This window comes from Gallus gallus, chromosome 2, assembly GCF_016699485.2.
Source record: "Gallus gallus isolate bGalGal1 chromosome 2, bGalGal1.mat.broiler.GRCg7b, whole genome shotgun sequence".
Classification (NCBI taxonomy): Eukaryota; Metazoa; Chordata; class Aves; order Galliformes; family Phasianidae; genus Gallus; species Gallus gallus.
This window is the reverse complement of record NC_052533.1, coordinates 5938415-5951824: the sequence shown is the minus strand read 5'-3', so window position 1 is coordinate 5951824 and position 13410 is coordinate 5938415.

Here is a 13410-nt window from a genome sequence, read left to right as displayed (position 1 = left end):
GGCCGTTCAGCTCCGATGGAGACATTCACACTGCCAGGGCTAATGCTGGGTCAGACGAATCTCTCCCACCAGGCCTTGGACACTCATCTTACTCAGATGGCTGTTAATGTGCTGGCTGGACCAAGCAGCGTCAGCCCAGGCCAACGATGATGATTTACAGTGTGTCACTCACTTCTTTGAGAGCTGTGCTCTTTGCAATACTGACTGGAGATGATTCCAACAAGTTAAATTTTTCATTTGTTGATTTCCACGGCATCAGAAATATAGCAATAAATACTACTTGTTCTTATTGTGTTTATTTTTGCAGCACAAAGTGTAAGTAGTTACCCTGTAAGGTGTTGCTGAAAGCAATCGTAGTATGCTGTGCAGATAAAAATGAGTATTAGGTGGGATTGGTTGAGATGCACAGAAGGAAGAAAACATGTTCATTTAAAGACCTAATGCTTATGTTTGTGCTCACAAATAAAACAAAACCAGCCTGCGGTCTGATCTTGAAAGCCATGGGCATCTCATGGCTCATGCCCATGCAGCTAAACTCTCTCTTACAGACAGAAATCGGCAACTCTCTACAGCTTCCTGAAAGGATGTTGTAATGAGATGGGAAACAGCCTCTTCTCCCAGGTAACAGCAACTGGACAAGAGGTGATGGCCTCAAGTTAAGCAAGGGGAGGTTCAGGTTGGATTTTAGGAAAAAAATATTCTCAGAAAGAGTGGCACAGGCTGCCCAGTGGGTGGTGGGGTCAGGAGCTGTTCCAGACCATGGAAATGTGGCACCGAGAGACATGGTCAGTGGGCATGGTGGGAGGGCTGGGGCTGGACTTGGTGATCTTAGAAGTCTTTTTCAACCTTCGTGATTCCGTGATTCTAACTGGGATATGAAGTATTTTACCCAGACTTTCCTCACCAGCCGTGAGCCCTGGAGACACTTTTGGTGTCAATTCCATGGTTCTGCAGGAGTGTCAGTCTTCACAGTTTGTGGTTTAGCTGAATGAATGCAGTAATCAATATCTGTGAAGCTTTATATCTGGCCACTGACTGATATTTTAAAGAACATAATTTTGTCATCATGTTTATTGCTAATAACAGTGACAAATAGTGACAGTTATAATATCTTGTGAGTAGCTGGCATGGAACAGAGACACTGCAGATGGAAATTAGTCCATTTCCAAAGCAACAACTCTGAAGATGACAAGTAGGCATCAGAGAAGAGGATGGAGGCACCTGTAACTTGTCGATGCTGAAAAATAGTAAGGAGAGATTGTCTGAAGAAGTGAGATTTAAAGACAGATTTGGATGTGTGAAGATAGAGGCCCAGATTCTCAACTCTTCCCAGCTGCTCTCAAGATACAACACGGCAATAAAATTAGGATTTGAAGCTCTGGGTGGCACAGAACTGACAGATCTCTGTTTTCCTTTGATGCTCTTCCTAATCTCTTCAGAAAGATAAAGCCAGAAGCCCTACTTGCTTGAGGATTAATTTCTGACTGATTTGGGTTGGAAGAACACATAGTCGTTGTACATCCCTTTGGTCATCTAGTAGAAATATTTCAGTGGGCTGCAATGGGCCCAGCAAACCTGCTGCTGCAAAATGATGGTTTGTGCAGCAAAACAAAGATGAGAATGGGAAAATGTAGTGATAGAATTAAGAAGACCAAAATAATTGCAGAGGAGTGGGGAAAAGGGAAAGATGAGGTCAGAGTCACTATAGAAGGAACAAACTGTATTTTCCCTGTCCCCTTACTGCATCTGCTAACTAACACATTCTCTCTCTCCTTTTCACACTTTCATTTTCTGCACAACTCAATGATGAAACTGCTCATGACTTTATTTTTGGCATTCCAATGTCTGTGTCCATATGAATTTTACTCATCTGTATATCTCAAACGAATGAGATATGAAATGTAATTAAGCAAGCAAATTAAATTAGCATGATTTGTCCTGTCCTTGTTCTTTGCCTCAAGTCCATCTCTTACACGTTTCCATGAATTATGGTTTCTGTGGGGAAGGAGATTGAAGGCCTAAAGAGAATAATGTGTTAAAATTAGCATGGTGCTGAGACGAGATCCTTGATTTAGGCGCATCTCACATTAACAGCATTAAAAGGTCAAGCTCCATCACACCTTTTGAGCAGCGACTATTTCTGGGCTATTTTCACTTGAGAGAAGAAATGAATGAGGAAAAATGAAGGTGTGCAAAGTATCTACTCAGCCTCCTCCAACGTATGCTCTTGCAGCTCAGCCCTGTGCCTCTGCCACCATGTGAATGGCCAGATTGGGTGAGTAAAGCAGAAGAATGGTGGCAGGACTCAACACACCTCTTGAGCTTTGAGGTGGGGAGAGAACCTTTAGGTGAATCACACTTAGAGTGGGAAAGTTACTCTTGATGTTTTCCCTTCACTTCCACTCCACTTACATCTAATACCTGTGCTTTAGTTAAGTTCATGGCAAGTCTACGCAATCTGAGCTCTCTCCATTTAAATCCTTTTCCTCCTTTCTGCATCCTTCTCAGCTCTCAGCCTCCTTTAAGACATCGTGGTTTCTTGCTGTGCAGTGCCATCAGTGAATTACACATAATGCCAGGTACTGTTCTCCTCCAGCATTTTGAGTTCATTCTGTGAACTATATGAAATCTATTAGATGTTGTACAGTCCTTGCTGACCTGTTACTATTAAGGAAATGCTGTTAACTTAATCTAGACTACATAAAGAAGTAAGAGTTGTTCCTACTTCTCCTCCTACTATTCCTAAAGCTGATTTTTCCCTTTACAACTCCATTTTCCTGTATATCAGTGCTGTTTTTTTCCAATCTTGATGCTTTGAGAGGGATCACACAAGAACTGAGTTTAGTGGCTTGACTCTGCAGAGAGAGGAGGAACACATCCTGGGATGGAGGTGTGTGTGCTTCTCCTCCTGCTGCCTCCAAACATTAGAGGGAATTTACTTCAACTGGGTTCCAATATATGCTTTCAGCCCTGTCTGCTCTTAGTGCCCCTGGTCCTGGGGCAGAGACAGGTGTTAAGGTGTTCAGTGCTGGAGAAGAGGAGCATTTGTCTGCCTTTAACCACTTCTGGTAGATGTAACCCAATGTGCTGCTGTCTGACAAGCTCATTAACCACTTTACATATTGGCTCTTGCCTCCTCCTGAAGAACTTCCCTCTAGGGCTCTCGCTGTGCATTAGCTTTAGCACAGCTTTTGTGATGGGAATTAAGCAGCTCAGACAGCAATGTGAAGTGTCCTCTTGGGGAGTGCTTTAAATGAGTCACAACACCCAACCATGGCCAAGAAGTGGATGTCCTTCTATCTGATACCAGAGAGGAATAGGAGGAACAGGGTAACAGCCACCATGAACAGAACCCAGGCAACCAGGAGCAGTTAGCTTTAATGGCTAGAGAAAGATGCTTCAGTCTGAGTTATTTGAAAGACACAGGCAATAGCAGAACAGAGAGAATACTCCTGAGCAGAGTGAGCACAACGTTATGGGGAAAGCACAAACAGGAACATTTAATACTCAGTGTAGGCAACTCCATCCTCTCCTTCATCATCTTACCCAGAGAATGGGTACCCCAGAGAACTTACCTTGGGATTCAGTTTGTCCAGAGAGGTGGTGGATGCCTTGTCCCTGCAGACATTCAAGGTCAGGCTGGATGGGGCTCCTGATGGAGCTGTAGGTGTGTCTGTTCACTGCAGGGAAGTTGGACTAGACACTTTAATGGTCCCTTCCAAAACAAATGATTTTATCGTTCTATGATTGTATTTTTTGTTTGGTGCTCACAGGTACTTGGCCACGTGGAATGCATCTAACGTAGCAGTTAAGTGATGGCAGAGGATGCAGAACTCTTTTCTTCTGGAAAGCAAAAACAGCAAAACTCCTCAGTGAAACAGGATGAAGCATTGTAGTGCTGGCTCCCTCAAAGCTTCTGGAGGTCTAGGTCACTTGCTTTACTGGACACAGTGACAATGAGAAACTCTAGTCTAGTCTCCTGATCCTTTGCTAAGGACACAGTGATCCCTTTGTTTCCCATCCCAGCCTCCTGCCACAGCCACCCCAGGGGTTGTTTGTTCACCCCAGTGGGTCTGTTGTGTTACCCCAAATCAGAGCAATCTTCAGGTGGGTTTCCCATTCCAAAACAGTGTAGTGGACCTTCTGGGCTGCCATCTCCGTAGCGCATATGGAATCATAGAATAATGGAATTGTTTGAGTTGGAAGGTACCCTTAAAGGTCATCTGGTCCAGTTCCCCTACAGTGAACTGGGATATCCACAGCTTGATCAGGTGCTCAGAGCCCAGTCAACTTTCTGCATTACACTTAAAACACGTGGCTTGAATGAAAAGAGGAGTCCCTCACTTTTTGCACGTGGAGCAATGAGTAAAGCAGAATCTTATGGCCGTAGATTCTTTGCATGTTTCTCCATAAGCAAGATTTGAATGGGATCCATTTGTACTGATGCTGGGTGTGGGGGAACAGTTAGGTAACAGCCTGATGATTGAGCACCTGATGAAGGGCTATGGCTGACCCGGGAAGCACAGATGTAAACAATTTACCTGTGCTTCCCACGTGACCAGAAGGTGTGGACCCAGGGTCCACCAACCACCCTCTCCTCCTCCTCCTCCTCCTCCCAGGCTCATTTAAGGGTTAGCCTCTGAAGAGAATGTTTTCTGGATGAAGGCTTGTTCCTGAGAAGGAGTGTTCTGTAGACAGGCGTCCCTTATCTCCAGCTGGGTGAGTCAACTTTTTTCCTGTATATGCCTACTGGTATTTCCAATAATACTTTGTCTAATATCATAAAGAGCTTGTCAGAAGCTGCTTTGTAGGGCAAGCACTGGGGCAGAGCGTACAGTGGTATGGTGCTACCTGTATCTGAGAACCTCATTCATGGCCAGTCCTAGAGCATATCTTCATACAGCCTTATTTCTGCCCTGTCTTCAAACTTGGCTGGAAATCTGTAATGTTGTGGCGGGCTGACTGTGGGACTGACAGAACCCACTGCAGACACCTTCTACCAAAGAGCACAATGTGTGCAAACATGGCTTAGGACCCTTTGACTCCAAGTTGTCTGAGCAGATTTGATAACGTGTAAGCCAACTCAAGCCCTTTACTGGAAAAACTTGCATCAGTGCTGTGCACAGCTTGCATTGTGAGGATACAATGCCTTTAAGCCATGTGCTTTACAGGTCTCTTGCCTCTGCACACTTCACTCATGGTATTTGTGAAGACCTGGGTCACACGTGAGCTTTCATTAATTGCAGATGGCAGCATTGTTATAGGAGTGGTAGACCTAATTTTCTTCTTTCTGGGGAGAAGGCTTGCCTTGCTTTCGCATCCACGCCACATCCTTGACTCCTCCCTCCCTCTGCCTTGTTAAAGCTTTTGCACAATAACTATAAATGTAAAGCACTCCGATTAGTTTATTTCCTTTAACACAGAAACAAACAGACTGCTGGGAAATGATCACTTCAGATTACTGGGAAAGTCACACACCACTCTCAAACCCAGGCCAATTACTGTTCCTTGTTGCATGTGTAATCCCAGGGATGTCATTTAGGTCTGCCCACAAATGAGGGTATGTGCTGAGCCTCAATGTGCATAAAAAGCTGTAGACCCCATTCTGTGTTCTGCTGTCATCACCTCCAGGCTGCTATGTTTATAAACCAAACACAGAAAACTTAATTATAGGGTGATCCCTCAATGCTAATCCGATGCATTTGTAGTCACAGCCACAGCATTGGGCCCCATCTGCTTCCATGACTGTGCTTAGGTTGGGTATTAGGAATAAGTTCTCAGAAGGAGTGGTTATGCACAGGATGCCAGGGGAGCTGGTGGAGTCATTGTCTGTGGAGATGTGGCATTGAGGGACATGGTCAGTGGGCATAGTGGGTTGGATTTGGTGAACTTAGTGGTCTTTTGCAACTTTGATGATCCTATTCTATGGTTCTGTGGTAATAATCTAGAGTCTAAGGAACCATAAGGTTGGCCTTTGAGTTATTTTTCTGCTGAACTGAAGCACATATTTCTATGCCAAGAAATGCATTCTGTGAGGAACCTGGAGGCAGTGGTGGCAGCAATCAGAGGTCTCTCTGGCCTGCCTGGAGCAGGGCTGGGGGCAGTGTGCTCTGATCCAGCACCAGGCTGTGCCCAGCATGTGTTCAGCTCAGACCAGTGCAGTATTTGCCTTTCTGCACAGCAGCGAGAAGTGAATCAGCTAACAGAAGCTGCCAACACTTCAAAAGGAATATCAGCTTGGCTTGTTAGGGTACACGGAACTTGCTTGATACTATGCAGGGAAATCATTGCTATGGCCATACAGTGCCTTGAACCTGGTACACACCTGGCTCTTGGCTCAGAAATGAAGAAAGTGAGTGCAGAAGGAGCAGTTTTCATAGAATCCTAGAATTGTTTGAGTTGGAAAAGATCCTTAAAGGTCATTTGGTCCAACTCCCCTGCAATGAGCAGGGACACCCCCCAGCTCTAGCAGGTGCTGAGCCTCATTCAGCTTGACCTTGAGTGTCTCCAGGGATGGGGCACCCACCACCTCTCTGGGCAACCTGTGCCTCATCACCCTCTTTGTTTAAAAACAACAACAAACAAAACCTTTTCCCTATATCCAGTCTAAATCTCCCCTGTTTCAATTTAAAACCATTTCCCCTTGTCCTATCCCTGGTTCAACATTATTTGTTGTTAAGCATCATCCCTGCAGGATTTATGGCAACAGGAGAGCATCGTTTCCTTATGTGTGGAAGCCTCAGATTAATTCATGTAGGTTAGCAACCTCTTCAGAGATGTGGGAGATATTTGCATGGCTTTTAGCTGCACTGGGCTTATGCTGTAGATGGGGTCTTTGCATCTGCTGCACAGATCCGTTTGCTGGGGAAAGAAAGAAGCTCTGTCTGCACCTTTCTTCCTGAATGAAGGAGAATTAAAACCCCTGTCCCAAGCCTCTATTGGGCAAACATAACCAGGGAACCCTGTTTCCCATGTGTGGTGCACCGCAGCATAGCTGTGAGCTGCTGTGAGCAGGAATCCAAGCTAATGATAGCAGTTATTCCAACAATGCTAATGATTTGTAGAAAGATGAATTAAGCAAGGAGAGAGAGCTGCACAAGTCTATTATTACCCTGTGCCTAACTCTATTAAAAAGAGCTGAGCTGTTCATCCATTTATGAGCCATTGACAGGGAAGTATATATCTTCATGAAAAAGGTCAGATCACTCCAAAATGGTCATGGGCACATTCCTTTTCAAGGAGGAGCTTTCTGTGGCTGCAAGTCTGTCTTTGGCAGAGGGTTTCCAAATGCAAGGCCACCTGTAACGCTCCTCCCCTGACTGCAGGACTACACTTCAGCTTTGGAGGTGAAGGGGACAAGAAACTCAGTTCAGTCTTGACTGGCTGCCTGTGTGGCCAGGGCAGAGGCAGGACACCCTGTTGGAAAGCTGAATGTTTGGGATGAGTGTTATTCTGCCACCTCACGTTATTCTAACCCATGGGTTTTGCCCTATCAGTCTATCTTGGGGTACTCTAGAAAGGTGTCACTGTGGTACGGGAGAGCCTCTCATTTAGAACAGTCAGAATGAGACAGACCTGGATTTCTCTGTTCATCTGCAGAAGAAAAACAGCAGCAGTGGGGGAACGTGGCCAGCAGCATAGGGTGAAGTGCTTGGCAGAGAGGTCCTGGGCAAAGGGCAAGGCAGATCTGCATGAGGCACAACTGAGCATGCTTGAAGCTTGTTGTCATATCACAGTCTGTAGCCCTGAGAGTAGGTTAGCCACCATCATCTCAGGATGGATGTACAGGGGTCTGTAGGTCCTGCCCTGCAGTTCTCCCTGAGGCGTGCCTGTGCAGGCTGCAATTGTACCTCTCTGGTGACAGCTGAGTCTGCTGTCACTTCACTTAACAGTGACAGCCAAGTGACAATGGCTGTTAGCTACTAATGAGCTACACAAGTCTTTACATCCCCTGTCTTTCTAGTGACCTGATGTCCAGAGCTGTTCTGCTCCCCAGAGGAGGGTAGCAATGAAGGCAAAGCCCAGCCAAGCCTGGAGGTTCTGGCGACTCATCTACTGTGAGGATGTCCACTCCCACTCCTGCCTTCCTGTGCCATCTACAAGAGGTTCAGGAATGGCTGTGTATGCACCTTGAGTTTTTGTCATGTCTTGGTTTCAGCATGTTGTGTCACTTCTGTTACATTGGGCCACGGAGTGTCACGCCTGGTGCCATGACATTATGTGCTGACATCTAAGGAAATGAGATGGAAGTATGCTTCCAGCTGTCAGCACTGCCAAGTATTTGTGCTATGGTCATGTCTAGAGAGCTTAAGTGAGACTGTATTTCAGCAATGGCAGTATTGCAAAAAATATATCATATGCCTTTTTTGTGATGGCAGTTTGGGCCACAGAGGAAACATGTCACATATCAGGATCACAGAGACCCCCAGCAGCGGAGTGTGATGGACCTTTCCTGATCCCACTTCCATGCTTCATTAAATCTGTCCATTCTCATCTGGTTGTAAGAAGAGGCTGTACCTAGAGGAGAGTCCAGCACATGCTTTGCCCTCTAAACATTAAGAGAAGTCTACTGCCCATGCAACACACACAATGCTGTATTAATCCTTTGATACGTCCTTTTATTGATAATGATAATAATGCAGTGGGGGTCATAAAGTCATAGAAACATGGAATGGCTTGGGTTGGAAGGGATCTCAGAGATCCTCCAGTTCCAACAGCTGCAGACAGGGTTGCCAATTGCTGGATGAGGCCCTAGATCGTGTTGCCTGTGGCCTCATCTAGCCTAGTCTTGAAGGCACTGCTGAAGATCAAATGTCTTTGTGACATGCAATGCAGTTTGTCCATCTCCTTCACCAGCTGGGTCTGTGCCATTGTAGCTGCTTTACACAAGACAGTAAAGCTTCTTGTGAAGCACCTTTCTCATTGCCTCCAAACCAAATGCAGCATGTCGTCATGCCTTCTATGAAAGGTCGTCACCTGAAACCAATGATGAGGGGAAAGGTTTGAGTAAAACAAAATGCAGCCCCAAACCTCTCATATTGCTTAGACTGCATGTCATGCAGGTTTGGACTTTTTCTGGAGGCTTGGCAAAACTTCCATTCTTATTCAAAGTCTGTTATCTGATTTCTCGTAGGCTATTTCTGGTTGGGTGGGGACAACATATCTCTCCATCATATTAGCTCTATCATGTTCACTTAACAGGTTTGTCAAAGTCCTGTTAAAATCCAGCAGTGTTGTAGGGAAGATCCTAGATTATATCATCTAACTCCAGATCTTATCATGGCTTCTCAGTCCTCCTCAATTACAGCAATTCAGACAAGTATCGTCATCTTTTTTTGCTAATTTGGACCAAATGAGTCTCAAGAATGCACAGTTGACATCCTGAATAACAAATCAGCTATTCATTACTCAGATGCAGTGTGGCTAATGTTCCCCAAAATCAATGTACCTTTGCCCCAACAGTACTAAAACAGAGAGAGATCTCTATTCCTCCTTCATGTGTTTCTGAGTCTCCTTACTAAAATCACTGCAATAAATCTCTGGAGGCAAAAGTAAAGGTTATACTAATGAAGATAAAAAGGTTGGAGTGGGGTTGCCCAATGCTTTTGGGATCAAGCCCTGTTTCCTTTCAATGTACTACTTTCTGGTTTGTGAGTAAGAGTTCATAAAGGAGTTAAATTAAACATAGCAACAGGTTAAACAGAGAAACAGGTTCCCAGCCTGAGTAAAGAGTGTGCTCTGACCTGAGAGGTCCTTTTATACAGCTAAAATTGAAAACTTCTGGGAAAAATGGAGGTCCTTAATGAAGAAAATGAGGATTGCCAGCAATATAGTGAATAGTTGGGCCACTATTTTCTTTCAGAGTAGATTATAGATAAGAACCAACAGACACCAAGCAAAATTGATTTCTGAGGCAATAAAACCCACTCACCTTTAAGAAGTTTTTACAATCTCAGAAACCAGGAGATAAATGCTCAGAAGAGCTGCACAAGATGTAACAGAGTATTGTGCACCACAGCCAAGCAATTTTGTAGGCTTCTTTGAGCTTCATAGTAGGATGAAGAGATGATGTAGAGGAATATGTGGCAGAGCTGGAGGGGCTAATTGAATGTTGTTTGATTAGCAGCCTCCTGAGGGATCTGCTGTGAGACAGATGGAATTTCATCGTTACGAGTGCCATAAACCACTGCTGATTGCTGGTGGAGGAACGCTTCACCTGGCCCAGAACAGGGCTGTCAGCAGTGGCAAAGGAGAAAACTGAAATGCTGAAAAGATGCTTGGAAAACAGAGACAACTGAGCTGGCCAACCGTTAAATGGAAAAGGATTTTTTTTTTCTCCTGAAAAAGACCTTATTTTGCAGCAAATTCTACCTATGAAGTAGCTTTGGGTCATGTATGCCTCAGGTTGGGATGTGCAGCCAGGAAAAGAAATGGTAGCTCTCAGGAACAGCCTTGAAAAGCCAGTATTTCATCCAGAGGTGAAGGGAGGGAGTAGGAGGCTTTTGATTTTGATGAGGCAGAAGACACGTGCACCATACATTTCCTAAAAGACGGTGAAGGACTTTACAGCATAAATGTAGAGTTAAACTGCCTGTCAGCTTCAACAGAAGCACACACAACACCCATCAAGGAATATATATCCTGAAGGGCAAAAGAGGGCTGAATCCACTGCCGAGTGCTACAGTGATATGTGGGCTTGCTTTGGAGAACTCCTCCTGGCTATTGGTTTGTTCCTCTACAAGACAAACACAGAGATAAAAATATATTAGTCTTAGATACCTGGGACATGACCAAAACCTGTCAGGTAGAGATTGTTTGTAAGAATTAGAAGGAAAATGTCAAACCAGGACCCGTGGATATACTACTTCTACATGAAAATACATGCAGGGATTTATAAAGGGTTAGGACACTTATAAGACAGAATAACTGGGATTTATGGTGTGGATGGGCTCACACTGAAATAGCTGCAAGTAGGGTTAGTTCCCTGTGCCCTTGGAGGAAGGACTGAGGAGGGAGAGCATCATTCAGAGCTTTGTTTATCTGCAGGGATTGCACCTTGAGTTCCTGTATGTGAACCAAACAGAACCAGTTTCCTCTGCAGCAATTACAGTGCCACAGTGAATCAAGTCTCCAAGGACACCAGCAGCCCATCCCTCGGACACAGCCTGGCAGAGCAGGGGAGATGGAGGCTGAATGCTCAGTGTAGGGCAGCATAGAGAGTTATCAGCAGACGGAACTGGGTGAGGGTCTGATTACCAGGAGAGTGAAATAGGCTGTGCCAAGCCTTGGAGATCCTCAAAGCATGAATGAAATGTCCCTGAAAAGGACCCTGTGTTCTGCAGTGAGGATAGGTGATGCCCATCAAGAAAAGGTATTTCAGTCGTGGGGGTAGCAAGACTTCATAACCAACCTGATGGTTGTAAGTAGGGCAAGGATTTACCCTTCTTGTGGCCATTAAATACCTGTGCCACTGTGGAGGTAAAAAGGATATGAAACATACTTAAGTTGGTTAAAAATTATTACCAGAGTGGCTCTGAAATTCCTTAGTCGTGGAATAGAATCATGGAAGTATAGAATGGCTTGGGCTGGAAGGGACCTGAAGGGTCATGTAGTTCCAGTACCCATACTATGGGCAGGGTTGTCAATCACTAAATCAGACTCTGGATCAGTTTGCCCTGGGTATCACATGAAAACCTGAGATGACTTGCTACTAGTACAAAAAGGTAAAAAGAGGATGATGAGAAACATGAAATGCAGCGAGTTCATGGGAAGTGCTTTCTATTTTGACTCTTGCAATGGTCATCAGCTCCACATCCTATGATATTTTCGTATGCAATGTGAAGGCTATTGGAGGGTGGACAGATGGCTTCATCTTCAGATCAGTGACTAGGGCAGAAATTAGCTGGTGAAAGAGGCAAGTTTTTGTTCTGAGAATATAACATTGCAGCCTAGGTGGGAAGTACTTTTATTTTTCTGGCAGATCAGAGCTCACTGAAAGGATTCTTCCTTGGAAACAGAGGTGAGCTGACCAGGGCACCAGGCCAGCTGCTCTGCTGGGTTTTATCCTTTTTTTCGTGCAGAAAATATCCTGTAAGGGGAAGGCTAATGTAGATGTCTTTCCTCTGGTAATGGCTGGTACTGCAGAGGTTGGTACCAAAGAAGTGGACATATCCTTCCCCAGTGAAGGATACAATTGCTTTTAGGGCCATCTTCTGAGGATCACAGGGATGCCCAGCAGAACTGACTTCAGTATCCTGTTTTTAAAATTCATGCTATATGCTTCCAAAACAGCAGGGATGTCCACTGCTGTCTCCAGAAAGCCCAGACCGGTTGTGCTGTGCAGAAACCACCCATAGGGACCATAAGACTGAAAAACAGTGAGTGGGGAAATATTGAAGACTTTCTGAGCAAAAATGGACTTATGTATGTTCAAGTATTTTAATACAGTACAGCTTCAAATAGTGTATTGGAGAGCTGCTAGAAAGGGGATGTGAAGGAGATGATTAATGGGAGCATGGGAAAAGATCTGAATAGATTTCTTTTGAACTATGCCTCAAATTACAATAGATGTGAGCCTGGCCTGGCTGTTGATGAGCAGGAAGATAACACTCATTTGGCCTTAATCTATCCCATCTCGGGAGAAGGAATAAAGCAAGCCTCTAAAATACAAGCTGCTCACTTGCATGCAAAGGATGAGTGCTGTGTAAAGACCGTCCGCATAAAAATGCCAGTCGATGACAGTCCACATTATTTCTTGGTATTACTTCGAAGTAATTGGACTCTTTCTATTTAAGTGGTGGCTGAGCCTTAAGATGCTATCAGGACAGCGTGTCTGTCAAGTGGTGGTGTCTAAATACTGGAGTTCGAGTGCCTCCATGCTTGGAGCTTAGGCCAGGAGATGTGTGCATGGTCCCGTGGTGGAGGCTCCTTCTCACTTCTATGGTTGGAAGCAGAGATACCTCTGCCATGCAAAGAAGAGAATGAGTGTTGTGTAGCACAGGCTCTGAACAGCCTTTGTCTTTTAAAGTAGAGCATGAGAACTGTAATTAACAACGCCTTGTTAATGGCAAGGGAGGGATAGAGTTAAGAGTTCATAGAAGCATTAGTATCTTATTATGGGATGCAACATGCTCGCTGTATGCTTTCTGCAGCTCTGTGATAGCATTAAATACGGCGGCAGGTTCCCACCTGCAGTGCTGTGAGCACAGTGTTAGGTTTTCTTCCACCAAACAGCCTCTTCACTCAAGGAACTGCTTTATCCCCACCTTAGTGGAAGCCTCGAGGAGTCAGATCCTTCTCAGGCAAACTCGTTCCTTGAGCGTATGAATTTACTTCCGTTTATTCTTTGTTTCAAGGAAAGAAAATGAGAGACTGGTTCCAAAACCTGGCTGCTTTGGGAGGCTTTTATCT